This window comes from Somniosus microcephalus, unplaced genomic scaffold (assembly GCF_052327205.1).
Source record: "Somniosus microcephalus isolate GS21.2 unplaced genomic scaffold, FLI_Smic_1.0 unresolved_chr1, whole genome shotgun sequence".
Lineage (NCBI taxonomy): Eukaryota > Metazoa > Chordata > Chondrichthyes > Squaliformes > Somniosidae > Somniosus > Somniosus microcephalus.
Window position 1 is genome coordinate 5,335,822 of NW_028225179.1, and position 20,797 is coordinate 5,356,618.

Genomic DNA, 20,797 nt, shown 5'->3' on the forward strand with positions numbered 1-20,797 from the left:
CTTTTAGAATCGGAATAGAGGAACTGAATACCGAAGAGCTAAAGCCCTGAATGGACCGTTTAGAATAACGAGAAAAGTAAAGGTACCTAGATAAGGATAAGAAAGCGCTATAGAAGTAAGACTGCAGCAGGTAAAGAGGGGAGAAAGAGAGAGAGCCCCTCAGCAGGGTTAAAATCCCTGAAAAGCCGGGGATAGGAAGTCCCGCGGTGGAACGTATCGTTTAGGAATTGATTGTTGTATTTTTACAAGGACTTGCATTAGCCCTGCATCTTTTTCCTCCGGTGAGATACCTTCCACGAGGGTTCGTGTCCCTCGCATTAAAGCATAAGGATTTGATTAATAAGACTAATAATGACTTGATCTGTAGGGGCGTACAACGCAGATCAAGAAGTGTCACGGTTAATATTGCGGTTGTTTAATCTGTAATTGTTTGTTAAGTTGTTAAAAATGGGCACCAGTGCAAGTAAGTTACCCGAAAAAGGCACGCCGGCAGCCTTTATGTTTAAAAATTGTGGTCAGTCAGCTATTGAACACTTACAGAATTGGTCTAAATGGACCGCAAGCTAATCTAGACCCTTTCCCCCAGACGGCTCATTTAATCTAGAAAGAATTACATGCCTTGAGGAATGCTTGACGGATAGAGATCCAGGGAGAAAAGGAAAGAAGGAAGTAAATTGGTCCGCATTCAGTGACTGGAAAAGAGAGGCTGAGAAAAGGAGAGAATGTAGTGTAGAAGCAAGTAAAAGGGGAAAAGGGAAGTCGACACCGAAAACAAGAGATAGCCATCTCCCTCCAAAACAGGTTTACCGTTTTGGGTACTGTTGGGGGAGATGACTTATCAGGGGAAGGCACCAGCAGCCAGGTTCAGGACACCATGACTGGCTCTGCTGCACAGAAGGGCGGGAAAAAGAGGGATAGGGCTATAGTGATAGGGGATTCAATTGTAAGGGGGATAGATAGGAGTTTCTGTGGCCGAGACCGAGACTCCAAGATGGTATGTTGCCTCCCTGGTGCAAGGGTCAAGGATGTCTCGGAGCGGGTGCAGAGCATTCTGAAGGGGGAGGGGGATCAGCCAGTTGTCGTGGTACATGTAGGTACCAACGATGTAGGTAAAAAGAGGGAGGAGGTCCTACAAGCTGAATTTAGGGAGTTAGGAGCTAAACTGAAAAGTAGGACCTCAAAGGTAGTAATCTCTGGATTGCTACCAGTGCCACGAGCTAATAAGTTTAGAGAGAGTAAGATAGATAAGCTAAATACGTGGCTTGAGCAGTGGTGCAAGGGAGAGGGATTTAAATTCTTGAGGCATTGGAACCAGTTCTTGGGGAGGAGTGACCTGTACCAAGGGGACGGTCTACACCTGAACTGTGAGGGAGCCGATGTCCTCGGGGTAATATTTTCTAGGGCGGTTCGGGAGGATTTAAACTAATTTGGCAGGGGGATGGGAACCTAGGTAGTGGAAAAGAGGGAAGTCATATGAAGTCAGAAATAGATGGTAGAAAGGTGAGAAGCAATAAGCAAAGGAGAGAAACACAAAGGGCCAAACTAATTCATAATGAGAGTGTGAAAAAAGCAAGCCTGAAGGCTTTGTATCTTAATGCTAGAAGCATTAGGAACAAGGTGGATGAATTAGTTGTGGAAATAGAGGTAAACAAGTATGATTTGATTGGGATTGCGGAAACGTGGCTGCAGGGTGGGCAAGGCTGGGAACTTAACATCCAGGGATATACAATATTTAGGAAGGATCGGCAAAAAGGTAGGGGAGGTGGGGTAGCATTGCTGGTAAAGGAGGGGATTAATGCAATGGAAAGGAAGGATATTAACTCGGATGAAACGGAATCTGTATGGGTAGAAATGAGAAATAGCAAGGGGAGGAAAACGTTAGTGGGTGTGATATATAGGCCTCCAAATAGTAATATGGAGGTGAGGGAAGGCATAAAAAGGGAAATTAGAGAAGCGTGCGATAAGAGCACAGCTGTCATCATGGGTGACTTTAATTTACATATTGATTGGACTACCCAAATTAGTAAAAATTCTGAGGAGGAGGAATTCCTGGAATGTTTTCGGGACGGTTATCTGGACCAATATGTCGAGGAGCCGACTCGAGATCAGGCCATTTTAGACTGGGTATTGTGCAATGAGAAGGGACTTATCAGCAATCTTCTTGTACGAGGCCCCTTGGGTCAGAGCGATCATAATATGATCGAGCTCTCAGTCGAGATGGAGAGTGAGGAAATTGAATCAGAGACTAAGGTCCAGAACTTAAATAAAGGGAATTACGAGGGTATGAGACGGGAATTGGGTAAGATTGATTGGGTGGTGTTTCTGGGGGGATTGACAGTGGATAGACAATGGCAAGCATTCAAAGATAGAATGGAAGAATTCCAGAACATGTTTATACCGGTTTGGCATAAAAATAAACCTAAAAAGGTGACTCAACCGTGGATAACGAGGGAAATTAGGGACAGCATAAAATTAAAAAAAAGGGCATATCAACTGGCAAAAAAAAGCACCAGACCGGAAGATTGGGGGCAGTACAGGATACAGCAAAAGAGGACAAAGGGATTAATCAGGAAGGGGAAAATAGAATACGAAAGTAAACTTGCAGCAAACATAAAGACAGACTGCAAAAGCTTTTATCGGTATATCAGGAGGAAAAGACTGGTAAAATCCCAAGTCGGTCCCTTGCAGTCCAATTCGGGAGAATATATAATGGAGAATAAGGAAATGGCAGACCAATTAAACTCATACTTTGGTTCTGTATTCACAAAGGAGGACACAAATAACCTCCCAGGAATATCGGCAAACATAGGGACTAATGAGAGGGAGGAGCTGACAGAAATTAGTATCTCTAGGGATATGGTGTTGGGTAAGTTGAGGGGACTGAAGGCCGACAAATCCCCGGGGCCTGATAAACTACATCCTAGGGTACTTAAGGAGGTGGCCCTGGAGATAGCAGATGCTCTAAGGATCATCTTCCAGAACTCCATTGACTCGGGAACAGTACCCGTGGATTGGAGGGTAGCTAATGTTACCCCAATATTTAAAAAGGGGGGTAGAGAGAAAGCAGGGAATTATAGACCAGTAAGCCTTACATCGGTTGTGGGCAAAATGCTAGAGTCCATTATTAAGGATAAAATAGCGGAGCACTTGACAAATGGGGAAAGGATCGGACAGAGTCAACATGGATTTACAAAGGGTAAATCGTGTTTGACTAATCTGCTGGAATTTTTTGAGGAAGTAACTGGTAAAATAGATGGGGGAGAGCCAGTGGATGTGGTGTACCTTGACTTCCAGAAAGCCTTCGATAAGGTTCCACACAAAAGATTATCATGCAAAATTAAGGCTCATGGGATTGGGGGCAAAGTATTAACGTGGATAGAGAACTGGCTGGCGGATAGAAAACAGAGAGTTGGAATAAACGGCTCGTTTTCGGAGTGGCAGGCAGTGACCAGCGGGGTGCCGCAAGGATCTGTCCTGGGACCCCAGCTGTTCACAATATATATAAATGATCTGGATCAGGGAATTGGATGCAATATTTCCAAATTCGCTGACGACACTAAACTAGGAGGAGGGGTGGGCTCTGATGAGGATGTCAGGAGGCTACAGTGCGATTTGGACAGGTTGGGGGAATGGGCGGATACGTGGCAGATGCACTATACTGTGGATAAATGCGAGGTTATCCACTTTGGGGGTAAAAACAGGAGGGTAGATTATTATCTAAATGGCAATAGATTGGGAGATGGGGAAGTGCAGAGGGACCTGGGTGTTCTTGTGCACCAGTCACTGAAGGAGAGCATGCAGGTGCAACAGGCGATTAAGAAGGCAAATGGTATGTTGGCCTTCATATCAAGGGGGTTCGAGTATAGGAATAGGGATACTTTACTACAGCTGTACAAGGTGCTGGTGAGACCGCATCTGGAGTATTGTGTACAGTTTTGGTCGCCCCATCTGCGGAAGGATGTTCTTGCCATGGAAAGAGTGCAACGGCGATTCACCAGGCTGATACCTGGAATGGCGGGAATGACCTACGAAGAGAGATTAAATAGTTTGGGCTTGTACTCACTGGAGTTTAGAAGATTGAGAGGGGATCTCATCGAAACATATAAAATTATGGCAGGCCTGGACAGGCTGAATTCAGAGAGAATGTTTCCAATGGCCGGGGAGCACAGAACCAGGGGCCACAGTCTAAAAATAGTGGGCAAATCATTTAAAACAGAGATGAGGAAGAATTTCTTCACTCTAAGAGTGGTGAGCCTGTGGAATTCCCTGCCACAGAGGGCTGTGAAGGCTAATTCAATAAATATTTTCAAGAGAGAATTGGATATATTTCTGAAGGCTAAGGGGATTAAGGGTTACGGAGAAAAGGCGGGGACGGGGTACTGGACTGGTAAGATCAGCTATGATCTCAGACGAAGATCAGCCATGATCTCATTGAATGGCAGAGCAGGCTCGAAGGACCGAATGGCCTACTCCTGTTCCTATCTCTATGTTTCTATGTTTCATCGCTTGATGATGATCCAAGGAAGGACAGGCGCGAGTGCGCCACTAGAAGCAGAAGATGAAGAAAATAGCGATGATGATTTCCTCCCGTATAGACCAATCTATCCGAGGCTTGAACCCCCACCAGCTTATGCGGAAGCTCAGGAAAGAAGGGCTGCCGAAAGAGACGCAGCCAAAGGAGCACATGCTCAGAAGAAATATACCCCTGTGCTGGATAGCGGGAGCACTCCTGCTGACTCTACCCGTAGCAAGGATAGGGAAAGGCAGAAGGAAGAAGCTCCCCCTGTTTTAAGGGAAACTGCTGACACCGGAGCCACTGGGGCCGCCATTCAGGGCCCTTTAAAATATTTTCTGAATCCAACTCCCAATGGAGACCCCCTCGCTGTCCATCGCCCATGGTCAGCCACTGAATTAAGGGCCATTATGGACGGCCTCCCAAACGCTGAAGTAGATGTAGAAAAGGCCATTGAACAATTAAAAACTGTAACTCTCTGTTACCAACCTAGTGTGCTGGATATGGAACTTTTATGTAAAGGATGGCTGAAGAAACCCCAGTTTAAATCACTTGAGGAACATTTTAAGGGGTTTTCTGAACACCGAGAAGGAAACAATCTTAGTCCAGCCACTAGACCCACAGACGGTATGTGAGATGACCTATTTACAGATCTGCACCTTGCATTCCCTAAAAAGACGAATTGGTCTAAGATAATGGAAACGACCCAGAAGAAAGATGAGGATGTTGAGGATTATATAGAAAGAGTGGAACAACAGATGGACCAGTATTCTGGCCTGACCAAGGGTGAGTCCAAGGGCCCTCTTATCAGTACGCTGGTAAAAGGGTTGAGACCGGAGCTCAAAGATCCATTAAAATTAGTTTGTCTTGGATGGAGGCAGAGAAAAATTGGGAGAACTCACTTCTATCTTGAAAGATTTACAAGAGAGAAATAGAGAACAAGCAGGCAAGAAAACTAACCCCATGTTTGTAGAAATGGAAAAAAGTCACCCTGACGTCTTCCCAGCCCCTATGGCAGCCCAACAATGGCAGGGCAGCTATAGAGGAACGAATAGAGGAGGTTTTAGAGGAAGACGAGGAACGGGCAGGGGATATGGATGATCTAGAAACAACAATTGTTATAATTGCGGATAGTCTGGTCATTGGGCTATTCAATGCCCTGCGAAAAATAGTCAAACTCAAAGTTTTAGTACTGGACCCCCATCCGAGAATAAAGGCCCCAACTTTACCGTCCATAACCCTTTTTCCGACCAGCCAGAAGGATACTCGGCTAATGGTCAGGGATACAGACAAAACTACTGACTAACAGCAGACCCAAGCGCTCAAGAACACCAAATGCCCGTTGTCTCTTTGAATGGTCGAAGCGAACCTGAAATTAAAATGCAAATTGCAGGAAGGCTGATATCCTTTTTAGTGGATACCGGAGCAACCTTTTCAATGTTGGGAAAGGGATACTCTGAAGGAGTACCAGTTAGCGGGACACAAGTCCCTATTATAGGTGTGGCCGGTGTCTCTCAAAATCTGAAACAATCAACTCCATTACCAGTTAAGATAGAGCAATTTGAAGAAGGGCACTCTTTTCTATTGTCAGAGGATGCCTCTATGAATCTATGTGGAAGGGATCTATTGTGCAAAATGAATGCCACAATTATTTGTTCCTCTTCGGGAGTGACGGTAGAAATTCCGGAAGATAGAGCCTGTATGTGCCCAGTAATGGAAATAAAACATCCCATTTTCTACGCTTGGGAAATTACCGACCCTAGTCTGAGCCCTGAACTTGCCTGTTTAGTGGATGCATGGGAATGCGTTGCACCCTCCTTAGCGATCTATAAAGATCTACTACAATCGGGAAAGTGGCATACGAAGCTACACTGCACAGCCTATTATGATAAAACGGGACATGATGCTAGGATGGAAAAGTTCTACCAGCCATTTTTAGACTTAAACTGCCACCTAACCATTCAAAAGATTTTTATTGGCCCAGAAGGCATTGCTGCCCTAGTTGATCTCTCCTCAGCTACAAGGTCACTCTACGAGGTTAAGAATGCTGACCCTCACTGTACTCTCGCAGTAGCTAGATCCCACCATCCTAAGGATCTAGGACCAATGGTAAAGCGCTTGAGCACTCTACCATCTACATATACTTGGTATAGAAGTGGTGCCTCACTCAACAAATTTGGTGGTGAGGGATTTTCCATCGAATTAAACCAGAAGATAATTTGTGAGGGCCTCTTAAAAAGGAGGGAAAAATCAAAAGAAGGAGTGTGGCTATGTCAAGAAGCTGAAACGCTTCTGAAACAAGTACCTGATGACTTATGGGCAAAGCATCCAAACAAAGTGGGAAAAATGTATACTGCACAACCTTATAAGGTTACACTTAATCCGGCTGCACCGTTACCTAAAAGATCACAGTACCCACTGTCAGACAAGGCAGAGAAGGGAATTCAACCAGTAATCGAGTCCTTGCTGAAGCAGGGGATTATAATCCCTACCAGAAGCCCGTGCAACACTCCCATCCTTCCTGCAGAGAAGGCAAATACCGACAAGTGGAGATTGGTAGAAGACTAAAGGGCAGTAAACAATGCCATATTTCCCACTTATCCAGTGGTCCCAAACCCAATCATAATACTTACAAGTATCCCTGCAAATACTACCTACTATACGGTAATAGATTTATGTTCAGCGTTCTTTCCCATACCTATACACCCCGAGTCACAATTCCTCTTTGCCTTCACTTATAAGGGCCAGCAATATACTTGGACTCAACTCCCACAAGGATATACAGAAAGCCCTACGATTTTTTCCCAGTGTTTGAAGAAGGATCTAGATGATGTGCTTCTACCGGCTGGATCCACCTTGATCCAATATGTAGACGATTTATTGCTAGCCTCACCCTCCAAATCAGCCTGTGAAATGGACTCTGTGGCTCTTCTTAAAGCCCTGGCACAAAAAGGGCACAAAGTCTCAAGAACTAAACTACAGTTCGTTATGGAAAAAGTGAAATATCTAGGACATCAGCTGGAGCACAATACGAGACAGTTAACGCCAGACAGAATAAAAGCCATTTGTAACATGCCGTTGCCCCAGACTAAGAGAGAAATGAAGCACTTTCTAGGAATGTCCGGCTATTGTAGACAATGGATATTGAATTATTCAGAAATGACCAGAACATTATTGGACATGAGTATGCCATCACTCCCCGAAAAATTAAACTGGACACCTAAGTTAACGGACGCCTTTGGCAAATTAAAACAAGCCATGATTTCGACCCCAGCATTGGGACTGCCAGATTATGCTAAGCCCTTCAATCTATTTGTGCATCACAAATCTGGTTTTGCTCAATCAGTCCTGACACAGTTGCATGGGGACAGGCAACGTCCGGTAGCCTTTTTTCATACTCGGCTGGACCCAGTGGCAAGAGGATTACCTGGGTGCCTCCCAGCCTTGGCTGCGGCATATTATGCTGTCCAACAGGCACAAACTATCACCTTGGGACATCAAACCACCCTATTTGTCCCGCATTCTGTAGAGATCCTCCTTACATCAGCCAGGACCACGAAATATGAAGTCCAGTTATTATCAAATCCAAGATTAATAATCAAAAGATGCACCACTCTAAACCCAGCTACATTATTGCCGACAGAGGAAGAAGGAGACCCACATTCATGTGAAGAAGTTACGCAATTAGTTTCGAAACCTCGCATCGATCTGACCGATGTTCCCCTATCTAACCCAGATTTGATTTTCTATGTTGACGGTTCAGCCCTCAGGGATTCTGAGGGACGCCCGAAATCAGCATATGCAGTAGTTGCCCAGCATGAGACGATAGAAGCTTTTCAGCTCCCTAATTCTTTTTCTGTTCAACAGGCAGAATTGTTCGCTTTAACCAGAGCATGTATATTGGCCACAGACCAGTCTGTTAACATCTATACCGACTCCAGGTATGCCTTTGGAGTGGCTCACAATTATGGACAAATTTGGAAGATTCGCGGCTACCTGACTTCGTCAGGAACCCAGATTAAGAATGCACAAGAGGTGCAAAATCTTTTACTAGCTATTCAGAGACCTAAACAGATTGCAATTATTAAGTGCCAAGCACACACGGGGCATTTGGACGAGGTTGCACTTGGAAACGCTGCTGCAGATAGCGCTGCTAAGTCAGTAGCTATATCAAGCACTGAACGACAAGTTTCAGCCTTCCCTGTTAGGGAAAAGACAGAGATACCGCAGCCCCTGTCCTTAGATGATGTGCTGACCATCAAGATAGGGCCAGCTCTGATGAAGTAAAGGAATGGGTTGTTAATCATTGCTTTAAAAACACTGATGGCTTATGGGTCCATCATGACGGCCGCATGGTGGCACCCAAATCATTACTATCACCAATTGCCCGATGTGTTCATAAATTCACCCATGCGGGCAAAGGGGGGATGGCAGACTATATCCTCAAGACCTGGTATGCACCAGGAATCTCAAAATTGTCAAAACAAATTTGTGAAAATTGTATTATCTGCCAGACCATGAATGCGGGAAAAATAAAGAAGATACAGCCCGCATCCCATCCAAACCCCATGCGTCCTTTTGTACACTTGCAAATGGATTTTATTGAACTGCCTGTGTGTATGAGCTTTAAATATGTATTAGTTATTGTTGATATGTTTTCAAGATGGATTGAAGCCTTTCCTTGTAGAAAGAATGACGCCACCACTGTTGCTAAATGTTTATTGAAGGACATTGTACCTCGCTTTGGGATACCAGCAAAACTGTCAAGTGACAATGGGTCCCATTTTACAGGGACAGTGATTAAGGAACTATGCAAACTCTTACAGATTAACCAGCACCTTCATTGCAGTTATCATCCACAGTCGGCTGGACTAGTGGAAAGATACAACGGGATGCTGAAAAATAAACTTGCAAAGCTGTGTAAAGAAACTGGACTTAAATGGGTTGATTTGTTGCCCATAGCTTTAATGACAATGCGGTCTGCTACCAACAGAACTACAGGATTGTCGCCTTACGAGATCGTCATGGGAAGACCACAGAGATTGCCCTTTTTGGCACCTTTAACAGCTAAACAAATGGACATTCATAAAATGGAGGAAGATATGTTGAGTTATTGCATTGCACTAACCAAATGCATTTCTAGTTTCCATCAACAGGTGAAGGAAGCCCAGGTCGACCCCGCTGAAGGAAAGTGCCATACTTTCGAGCCAGGAGATAACGTCTACATAAAAATCTTTAAGCAAAAGAATAACCTTCAACCCAGATTTGAGGGACCATTCCAAGTACTCCTGACTACAAACACCGCTGTAAAAGTAAAGGAGCGACCAACATGGATACACGCGTCCCATTGTAAGAAGGCATCAGTTGGAGACGATACACTGCCAAGATGAACTGGATTTGGACTCTAATAAGACTGTTCCCTTTGTTAACGATAATTGAAACTGCCATATGGATTTACCCAGATCCCCTGAAGGGCAAACCATGCACAGAAGAATATGTACTTTTAAACAGTAATCTCTTTTATATTATATGCTATAATGAGACTATGAAGGTTCAGCTTCAGGATCACACTATGCAGGTACCCCCGTATCAACCCCTGAGTCTTAGGATTAGGCAGGGTAAGATAGTCGAAGAAGATCGTGGACAGAAGCTTGATAAGCTATGGGTTACATGCCCCGATACTGTGTCACCAAGTGAAAGAATTGCGAATGAAGGAGTTATCTGTAGTGGTAATCCAAAGGGTGGGCTGGCCCTGACGGCCAGGCCAATGTTTTGTAACAATCCAGTTACACAGCCCTTTATTTCAACATTAGCCACTCAGAAAAGAAAACTTAATAGGACAGATAAGAAACAGGGAAGAAGGCTGTTAAACAAGCATGGCTATACATGAGTTATTTGTATGCCAAAAGACAGAACCTTACTAAATGCTGGATATGCAGTCACATCCCTATACATGCAGAGGGTGGAATACCCCTACGGCCCATTCGCTTTGGAATGGAGGAGATGGTAGGGTGGTTATTACAATCTAATACTACCTGGAACAATGAGGATGCCTCTGATACAGTATCCCAAAATAGTTTGAATCCAGATCAACTGGAAGATGAGTGGAAGGGAGCAGGATATAACCTCACAAAATTCAAAGGATGGTTTTATCCCCAATATGATAATCAAAGGAATCCAGAAAAATTATTAGTCACCTCAGGGGGAAAACTAAACAATGCAAAAGGAAAGGTCTGCCTGGTAAACAACGATGGGGAAGGATTGATGGTCGGATGGAGCGAGTGCAAATATAATTACACTTTGACCAAAACCACTACTAAACCACCAGGTGCAGTTGAATGGCCCTACTCAGGACAATGGAACCTATCCACAGTGTAAAATCTTACCAGCAAGAAATCCTGGGAGGGGGAGCAAGGAATAGGAATGATGCACCAGATATGGAACAAATTTGAAGCCTATAATAATGCTTATTTTATCTGTGGGCATAGAGCATACCCTTGGTTACCACAAAATTGGACTCATGATGATGGAAGAATATGAGAATATTGATGGAGATACTTTTGAAATGGAGTTTGCCAAGTTAGGACAGATAGAAATTCCATAGAGTTGTCCTTAAGAAGGACAAAAGGGGGGAATGTGGAAATACAGAATATCATACATATAGTTTTGTGTCAGTCTTGCAAAGTATGATGGGATAGTTGACATGGGTTAAAAGTTTAAGTATTGGTTTAGTTGATGCAAGACTGTTGGAACGCGGCCAGAACAGAATGTGCTAGGTACCAAAACCGCTCCCAAGGTGCAGCCTGTAACTGAACAATGTAAGAGGAATAGGAGTAAGTCTGTGGTGGCAGATGTCTTTGTGTATGTAGCAATGATTAACTATGTGTACGTACAGGAATGTGATAAGATGTTCTATCCATTGTTCTTGTGCATGAAACGGTTTGATGTATGATAATGATGTGTCAATCAGGAGTTGTTTACTTCACTGTATAAATATAGAGTCCAAACGAGTGTTATTTGGAGAAGTATCCCCAGCCCTTGACTGAGGTGCTCGCCCCTTGTACAAGTAAATAAAATACTGTTAGTCTGAACGATAGAAGTGGTGTCGAGAGTCTTACTTGGAGTCGAGATTTCGACACTTGGTTCCGTAAGCTTTAATACCCATAACCAACAAAAATCTATCAATGTCCTTTTTGATATTTTCAGTTGAGGGAATACCAGCCTAGTCTGTGCAACCTGTCCTCATAATTTAACCCTTTCAGCTCCGGTATCATTCTGGTGAATCTGTGCTGCGTCCCTCCAAGGCCAGTATATACTTCCTGAGGGGCGGTGCCCAGAACGGAACAGGAGGGCAGACTGACTGCGGCCTGTTCAAGGTCAAAGCTTACACAACTTGGTGACAGTTGCGAAAGGTGAGACGTAAAAAAGGAAGCGATAAGGCGGCTGTTGAACTATTGGAAAAACACGGCTACATATTGATTGGACAAATCAAATTGGCCATGGTAGCCTGGAGGAGGAGTTCATAGAGTGCAGCATGGATGGTTTCCTAGAACAGTATGTAATGGAACCAACCAGGGAGCAGGCTATCTTGGATCTGGTACTGTGCAATGAGACAGAATTAATAAATGATCTCATAGTAAAGGATCCTCTTGGAAAGAGTAATCATAGCATGGTTGAATTTCACATTCAGTTGGAGGGTGAGGAAGTTGTATCCAAAACCAGTGTCCTGATCTTAAACAAAGGCAATTATAATGGCATGAGGGCAGAACTGGCTAAAGTGGGCTGGAAAAACAAATTAAAAGGTAAAGTTGAAATGCAGTGGCGGACATTTAAGGAGATATTTCATAACTCTCAACAAAAATATATTCCAGTGAGAAAGAAAGATTTTAAGAGAAGGTGGCACCATCCGTGGCTAACTAAGGAAGTAATGTTTAGTATCAAATTGAAAACGAAAGCATACAATGTTGCCAAGATTGGTGGGAGACCAGAGGATTGGGAATTTTTTAAAAACCAGCAAAGGATGACTAAAAATATTAGAGAGAGAAGATGAATTATGAGAGTAAGCTGGCAAGAAACATTAAAACAGAAAGTAAGAGCTTCTACAGGTATATAAAAAGGAAGAGGGTAGCTAAAATAAATGTTGGTCCCTTAGAGGATGAGACTGGGGAATTAATAATGGGGAACGGGGAAATGGCAGAGGCTCTGAACAAATATTTTATATCTGTCTTCACTGTAGAAGACACTAACAACATCCCAATAATGGATAATCAAGGGGCCACAGGAAGTGGGGAACTAAACACAATCACGATCACTAAGGAAATAGTACTCAGTAAAATAATGGGGCTAAAAGACGACAAGTTCCCTGGACCAGATGGCCTGCATCCCAGGGTCTTAAAAGAAGTGGCTGCAGAGATAGCGGATGCATTGGTTGCAATATACCAAAATTCCCTGGACTCTGGAGAGGTCCCAGCGGATTGGAAAACTGCTAATGTAACACCCCTATTTAAGAAAGGAGGGAGACAGAAAGCAGGAATCTATAGACCAGTTAGCCTAACATCTGTCGTTGGGAAAATGCTGGAGACCTTCATTAAGGAAGCAGTAGCAGACATTTAGAAAAACATACTGCAGTCAAACAGAGTCAGCATGGTTTTAGGAAAGGGAAATCATGTTTAACAAATTTGCTGGAGTTCTTTGAGGATGTAACAAGCAGGGTGGACAAGGGTGAGCCAGTGGATGTGGTGTATTTGGATTTCCAGAAGGCATTCAATAAGGTGCCACATAAAAGGTTACTGCATAAGATAAGAGCTCACGGAGTTGGGGGTAATATATTAGCACGGATAGAGAATAGACTAACTAACAGAAAGCAGAGTGTCAGGATAAATGGGTCATTTTCAGGTTGGCAAACAGTAACTAGTGGAGTGTCACAAGGATCGGTGCTGGGGCCTCAACTATTTACAAGCTACATTAATGACTTGGATGAAGGGATCGAGTGTACTGTCGCCAAGTTTGCAGATGATACAAAGATGGGTGGGAAAGCAAGTTGTGCAGAGGACTCAAAGAATCTACAAAGGGACATAGAGAGGCTAGGTGAGTGGGCAAACATTTGGCAGATAGAGTATAATGTGGGAAAGTGTGACATTATCCACTTTGGCAGGAAAAATAAAAAAGCAAACTATTATTTAAATGGAGAGAGATTACAAAATGCTACAGTTCAGAGGGACCTGTGGGTCCTTGTGCATGAAACACAAAAAGTTAGCATGCAGGTACAGCAAGTAATCAAAAAGGCAAATGGAATGTTGGCCTTTATTTCAAAGGGAGTTGGAGTATAAAAGCAGGAAAGTCCTGCTACAACTGTACAGGGTATTGGTGAGACCACACCTGGAGTACTGCGTACAGTTTTGGTCTTATTTAAGGAAGGATTTACTTGCATTGGAGGCAGTTCAGAGACGATTCACTAGATTAATTCCAGAGATGAGGGGGTTGACTTATGAGGAAAGGTTGAGCAGGCTGGGCCTATACTCGTTGGAATTTAGAAGAATGAGAGGTGATCTTATCGAAACATATAAGATACTGAGGGGGCTCAACAAGGTAGATGCAGAGAGGATCTTTCCTCTCGTGGGGAAATCTAGAACTCGGGGGCATAGTTTCAGAATAAAGGGTCGCCCTTTTAGAACTGAGATGAGGAGGAATTTCTTCTTTCAGAGGGTCGTAAATCTGTGGAATTCTCTGCCCCAGAGAGCTGTGGAGGCTGGGTCATTAAATACATTTAAGGTGGAGAGAGACAGATTTTTGCAAGATAAGGGAGTGAAGGGTTATGGGGAGCGGGCAGGGAAGTGGCTTTGAGCCCAAGATCAGCCATGATCTTATTGAATGGCGGAGCAGGCTCGAGGGGCCAAGTGGCCTATTCCTGCTCCTATTTCTTATGTTCTTTTGAGTAAGTGCTGCTTGATAGCAATGTTGATGACATCTTCCATCACTTTGCTGATAACTGAGAGTAGACTGATGGGGCAGTAATTGGCCGGATTGGATTTGTCCTGCTTTTTGTGGCCAGGACACACCTGAGCAGTTTTTCCACATTGTCGGACAGATGCCAGTGTTGTAGCTGTACGGGAACAGCTTGGCTAGAGGCGTGGCTGGTTCTGGAGCACAAGTCTTCAGCACGATAGCTGGGATGTTGTCGGGGCCCATAGCCTTTGCTGTATCCAGTGCGCTCAGCCGTTTCTTGATATCACGTGGAGTGAACGAATTGGCTGAAGACTGGCTTCTGTGATAGTGGGGACTGCAGGAGGAGGCCGATATGGATCATCCACTCAGCACTTCTGGCTGAAGATGGTTGCAAACGCTTCAGCCTTGTCTTTTGCACTCACGTGCTGGGCTCTCAGCATCCACCCTGTTCAACCCCCTCAGAATCCTATATGTTTCAATAAGATCACCTCTCATTCTTCTAAACTCCAATGAGTATAGGCCCAACCTGCTCAACCTTTCCTCATAAGACAACCCCCTCATCTCAGGAATCAACCTCGTGAACCTTCTCTGAACTGCCTCCAATGCAAGTATATCCCTCCTTCAATCAGGAGACCACAACTGTCCGCAGTACTCCAGGTGTGGTCTCACCAACGCCCTGTACAGTTGTAGCAAGACTTCCCTACTTTTAAACTCCATCCCCCTTGCAATAAAGGACAACATCCCATATACCTTCCTAATTACTTGCTGTACCTGCATGCTAACTTTTTGTGTTTCATGTACGAGGACACCCAGATCCCTCTGTACCGCAGCGTTCTGTAGTCTCTCTTTCCATTTAAATAATATTTTGCTTTTCTATTCTTCCTACCAAAGTGGATAACCTCACATTTTCCCACATTATACTCCATCTGCCAAATGTTTGCCCACTCACTTAACTGATCTATATCCCTTTGCAGACTCTGTGTCCTCCTCACAACTTACTTTCCCACCTATCTTTGTATCGTCAGCAAATTTGGCTACAGTACAATCGGTCCCTTCATCCAAGTCATTAATATAGATTGTAAATAGTTGTGGCCCCTGCACCGATCCCTGTGGCACCCCACTAGTTACAGTTTGCCAACCTGAAAATGACCCATTTATCCCGGCTCTCTGTTTTCTGTTAGTTAGCCAAGCCTCTATCCATGCTAATATATTACCCCCAACTCCGAGAGCTCTTATCTTGTGCAGTAACCTTTTATGTGGCACCTTATCGAATGCCTTCTGGAAATCCAAATACACCACATCTACTGGTTCCCCTTTATCCACCCTGCTCGTTACATCCTCAAAGAACTCCAGCAAATTTGGTAAACATGATTTACCTTTCCTAAAACCATGCTGACTCTGCCTGACTATATTATGATTTTCTAAATGTCCTGCTATTACTTCCTTAATAATGGATTCCAGCATCTTCCCAATGACAGATGTTAGGCTAACTGGCCTATAGCTTCCTGCTTTCTGTCTCCCTCCTTTCTAGAATATGGGCATTACGCAGTTTAAAATCCGCTGGGACCTTCCCAGAGTCTGGGGAATTTTGGAAGATTACAACCAACGCATCCACCATCTCTGCAGCCACTTCTTTTAAGACCCTGGGTGCAGGCCATCAGGTCCAGAGGATTGGACGTAAATGATCCCATGGCACCATTTCGAAGAAGAGTAGGGGAGTTATCCCCGGTGTCCTGGCCAATATTTATCCCTCAACCAACATACAAAAACATTATCTGGCACATTGCTGTTTGTGGGAGCTTGCTGTGTGTAAATTGGTTGCTGCGTTTCCTACATTACAACAGTGACTCCACTTCAAAAGTACTTAATTGAGTATAAAGTGCTTTGAGACGTCCGGTGGTCATGAGAAGCGCTATATAAATGCAAGTCTTTCTTTAGTCCCATTAGTTTACCTAGTACTTTTTCTCCAGTGATAGTGATTGTTTTAAGATCCTCCCTCCCTTTTGCCCCTTGATTTTCCACTATTATTGGGGTGCTTGTAGTTTCTTCCATGAAGACAGATACAAAATATTTGTTCAAAGTCTCTGCCATTTCCTTGTTTCCCATTATTAATTCCCCAGTCTCATCCTCTGAGGGACCAACATTTACTTTAGTTACTCTCTTCCTTTTTATATACTTGTAGAAGCTCTTACTGTCTGTTTTTAAATTTCTTGCTAGTTTACTCTCAATCAAATTTCTCCCTCTCATTTTTTTAGTCATCCTTTGCAAGTGTCTAAAAATTTCACAATCTTCACAACATTGTATGCCTTTTCTTTCAATTTGATACCCTCCTTAACTTCCTTAGTTCATCCTTCTCAGAGTCTTTCTCACTGGAATATATCTTTGCTGAGAGTTATGAAATATCTCCTTAAAAGCCTGCCACTGCTTATCTACCGTCTTAACTTTTAATCTATTTGTCCAGTCTACTTTACTCAACTCTGCCTTCGTACCCTTGTAATTGCCTTTATTTAAGTTTAAGACATGAGTTTCAGACCCAAGTTTCTCACCCTCAAACTGAATGTGAAATTCTATCATGTTATGAGCAGGTTCCCTAGAGGATCCTTTACTGTGAGATCATTAATTAATCCTGTCTCATTACACATTACAAGATCTAAAATAGCCTGTTCCCTGGTGGGTTCCACAACATATTGTTCCAAGAATCTGTCCTGAATACACTCTATGAACTCGTCCGCAAGGCTACCTTTGCCAGTTTGATTTGAAGATTAAAATCGCCCACGATTATTGCAGTACCTTTCTTACAAGCCCCCATTATTTCTTGATTTATACTCTGTCCCACAGTGCAGCTACTGTTAGGGGGCCTACAGACTACTCCCACCAGTGACTTCTTTCCCTTATTATTTCTCATCACCACCCAAACTGATTCTACATCTTGATCTTCCGAGCCAAGATCATTTCTCACTACTGTACTGATCTCATCCTTTATTGACAGAGCTACTCCACCTCCTTTTCCTTTCTGCCTATCCTTCCGAAATTACAAATAATCCTGAATATTCAGTTCCCAGCCTTGGTCACCTTGTAACCATGTCTTTGTAATGGCGATCAGATTATAACCATTTATTTCTATTTGTGCCATCAACTCATCTATCTTGTTACGAATGCTGCATGCATTCAGATAAAGAGCCTTTAATTTTGTCTTTTTACCATTTTTCCCTACTCTGACCTTATTTGCTGGTACACTCTTATGCTTGTACGCTCTGTCCCATCCTGTCACACTCTGGTTATCATTAACCCTATCGCTACCCTGCACTATTGCCTTGCCCTTTTGCTTTAACTTTCTAGGTTTCCCCTCACCTGAACCCTCCCCCCCCCCACTATTTAGTTTAAAGCCCTATCTACAGGCCTAGTTATTCATTTCGCCAGGACACTGGTCCCCGCATGCTTCAAGTGAAGCCCGTCCCAACGGAACAGCTCCCTCTTTCACCAGTACTGGTGCCAGTGCCCCATGAATTGAAACCCATTTCTCCCACATCAATCCTTGAGCCACGCATTCAACTCTCTGATCTTATTGACCCAATGCCAATTTGCTCGTGGCTCACGTAGTAATCCAGAGATTACTTTGTGGTTCTGCTTTTTAATTTAGCCCCGAGCTGCTCATACTCACTCAGTGGAAACTCTTTCTTAGCCCTACCTATGTCCTTGGTATCTGTGTGGACCACGACAACTGGATCCTTCCCCTCCCACTCCAAGTTCCTCTCCAGCCCAGAGAAGATATTTTTAACCCTGGCCCTGGGCAGGCAACATAGCCTTCGGGACTCTCGCTCTTGGCTACAGAGAACAGTATCTGTCCCCCTAACTATACTGTCCCCTACCACTACTACATTCCTTTTTACTCCCCCAACTTGAATGGCCCGCTGTACCACGGTGCTGTGGTCAGTTTGCTCCTCCTCCCTGCAGTCCCTGCTCTCGTCCACCCAGGCTGCAAGAACCTCGTACCTGTTGGACATATGCAAGGGCAGAGGCTCCTCCAATGTTACCTTCTGGATCCCCATACCTGCCTCACTCGTAGTCACACCCTCCTGGCCCTGACCACGGACCAAATCTGAAGGATTTAACCTAAGGGGTGTGACTGCCTCCTGGAACAAAGTGTCCAGGTAACTTTCTCCCTCCCTGATGTATCGCAGTGTCCGAAGCTCGGACTCCAGCTCATCAACTCTGAGCCGAAGTTCCTCGAGCTGCAGACACTTCTGGTCACCACACTTTAGGAAGGATGTGAAGGCCCTTGAGAAGGTGCAGAGGAGATTTACCAGAATGGTTCCGGGGATGGGGGATCTTAGCTACAAGGACAGGTTGGAGAAGCTGGATTTGTTTTCATTAGGGCAAAGGGGGTTGCGGGGTGATTTGATAGAGGTGTACAGGATTATGACTGGTTTGGATAGGCTAGACGGGGTAAGGCTGTTCCCACTAGTTGATGGTAAAAGGACTAGGGGACACAGATTTAAGGTTTTGGGCAAGAGATACAGGGGGGACGTGAGTGAAAACTTTTTTACGCAGCCATTGGTGTAGACCTGGAACTCGCTGCCGACGGAAGTGGTGGAAGCGGAGACACACAATGTTTTCAAGGGGAGACTGGATAGGCACTTGAGGGAAATAAACTTGCAGGGCTACGGGGATAGAGCAGGGGAATGGGACTGACTGGATTGCTCTACAGAGAGCCGGCATGGACTCAATGGGCCAAATGGCCTCCTTCGGTGCCTCTGTGACTCTATGTGGTTGCTGTGGATCACACTGGGGTCCACCAGCTCCCACATGCTACAGCTGCAACACATCACCTGCCCCGCCATCTCCATTGTAGTTTATTTAACTGATTAGCTTTCCAAGCTTTGAAATACCCAATTGTCTATTAATAGTTTTAAATCTTGTTAATAACCTCATTTAATTTATTACATTTAGTTATATGTATAAGGTATTTACTGTAACTTAGCCCACAGTCCTAATTAAACCCTAGTTGTTCATATATTTTTTTAATGTATCAAGCAGCACCTCTTACCCCCACCTCATTGAATTCGCTCACTCACCCAATTCCCGAGTTACGTACTCTGTAGAAGCCGTACTCCGTAGAACTGGACTCCGTGCTACTTACCTCCCAAACATTTCTCCTTCTACACTCAAAAGGCCGATGAATTTCAGGTCCTGATGAATGGAGTGACTCTCTGAGATCTTGATGTGAAGTTTGGTTTGAGTTTCCCCGTCTGTCAATCCTGCCCTTCTCACAGCCTGTGAAAGGAGTTTCCAAAAGCCATCACTGAGAGTCCAGAACAGAAATTGACAACATTCTCTCCTCCTACTCCCTGGCCCAAGGGGGCCGCGCATGCGCCCCGCTGCACACTCGGCCTCTCAAGATGGCAGCCGTTGAGCCGGGCCCGTTACCGGGAGAAAGCCCCGTAGCCGCCGCCCCACTCGGGGCAAACGCGGGACCCGTAGGTTCTTATTCAGGGGCTTGAGGCCTACACCGGGTGTTTATAAAGCCTCCCCACCGATTCCATTGCTCCCCTGCGCCCCTCCGCCTCCCCGCTCCGGAATCTTCTCTCCGCCTTCCGCCACCATCACCCGACTGGCGGCACTGACTGCGCACGTGCGGGACCCGCCCTGCCCCCACGCCGTGCCTGCACATCAGGCCCCTGCAGCATTGATAGGGCCTATTCTGCCGCGTGGAGCGTTCTGGGTAACAACTACCGCCATTGTCCCGACCGGCTGAGGAGCGCAGAGATACATTTAGAGCAAGCAATAGGAGGAGGATGAGAAAATCAATGAAAGTTGATTCCCGTGATTTCATACACCGGGATGAGCCGCGCAGCGTCCATTGGAGCAATGATCAGATACACTCAGCGCATGGGCAACTAGCACAATTTTAGAAAGTGTTAGAAGATGAGATTAAATTGTTATAGTTTATTATTCTATTTCAAAAATGAAGTGGATGATTAGCATGGGTTAGATACAGATTAAGACTCCCTCCGCCCTGTCCCATTAAACACTCCCAGGACAGGTACAGCAGGGGTGAGATACAGAATACAGATACAGAATACAACTCCCTCTACATTCATGGGATATGGGCGTCGCTGGCAAGGCCAGCATTTATTGCCCATCCCTAATTGCCCTTGAGCAGGTGGTGGTGAGCTGCCTTGTGAACCGCTGCAGTCCTTGTGGTGAAGGTACTTCCACAGTGCTGTTAGGGAGGAAGTTCCAGGATTTTGATCCAGTGACGATGAAGGATCAGCGATATATTTCCAAGTCAGGATGGTGTGTGACTTGGAGGGGAACTTACAGGTGGTGGTGTTCCCA

General features: G+C 44.7%; 1 protein-coding gene and 1 pseudogene across 1 annotated transcript in view; one reads left to right on the top strand and one right to left on the bottom strand.

Moving 5' to 3' along the window:
* Nucleotides 1-526, top strand: part of LOC147093339 (uncharacterized) — a 70,795-nt gene extending 70,269 nt beyond the window's left edge. Inside the window, exon 2 of the transcript XR_015074688.1 lies at nt 8-526. The gene's annotated coding sequence lies outside the window, so the exon portion shown is untranslated. The remainder of the gene's footprint in view (nt 1-7) is intronic.
* Nucleotides 1-20,797, bottom strand: part of LOC147093338 (uncharacterized) — a 174,202-nt pseudogene that overhangs the window by 96,687 nt on the left and 56,718 nt on the right.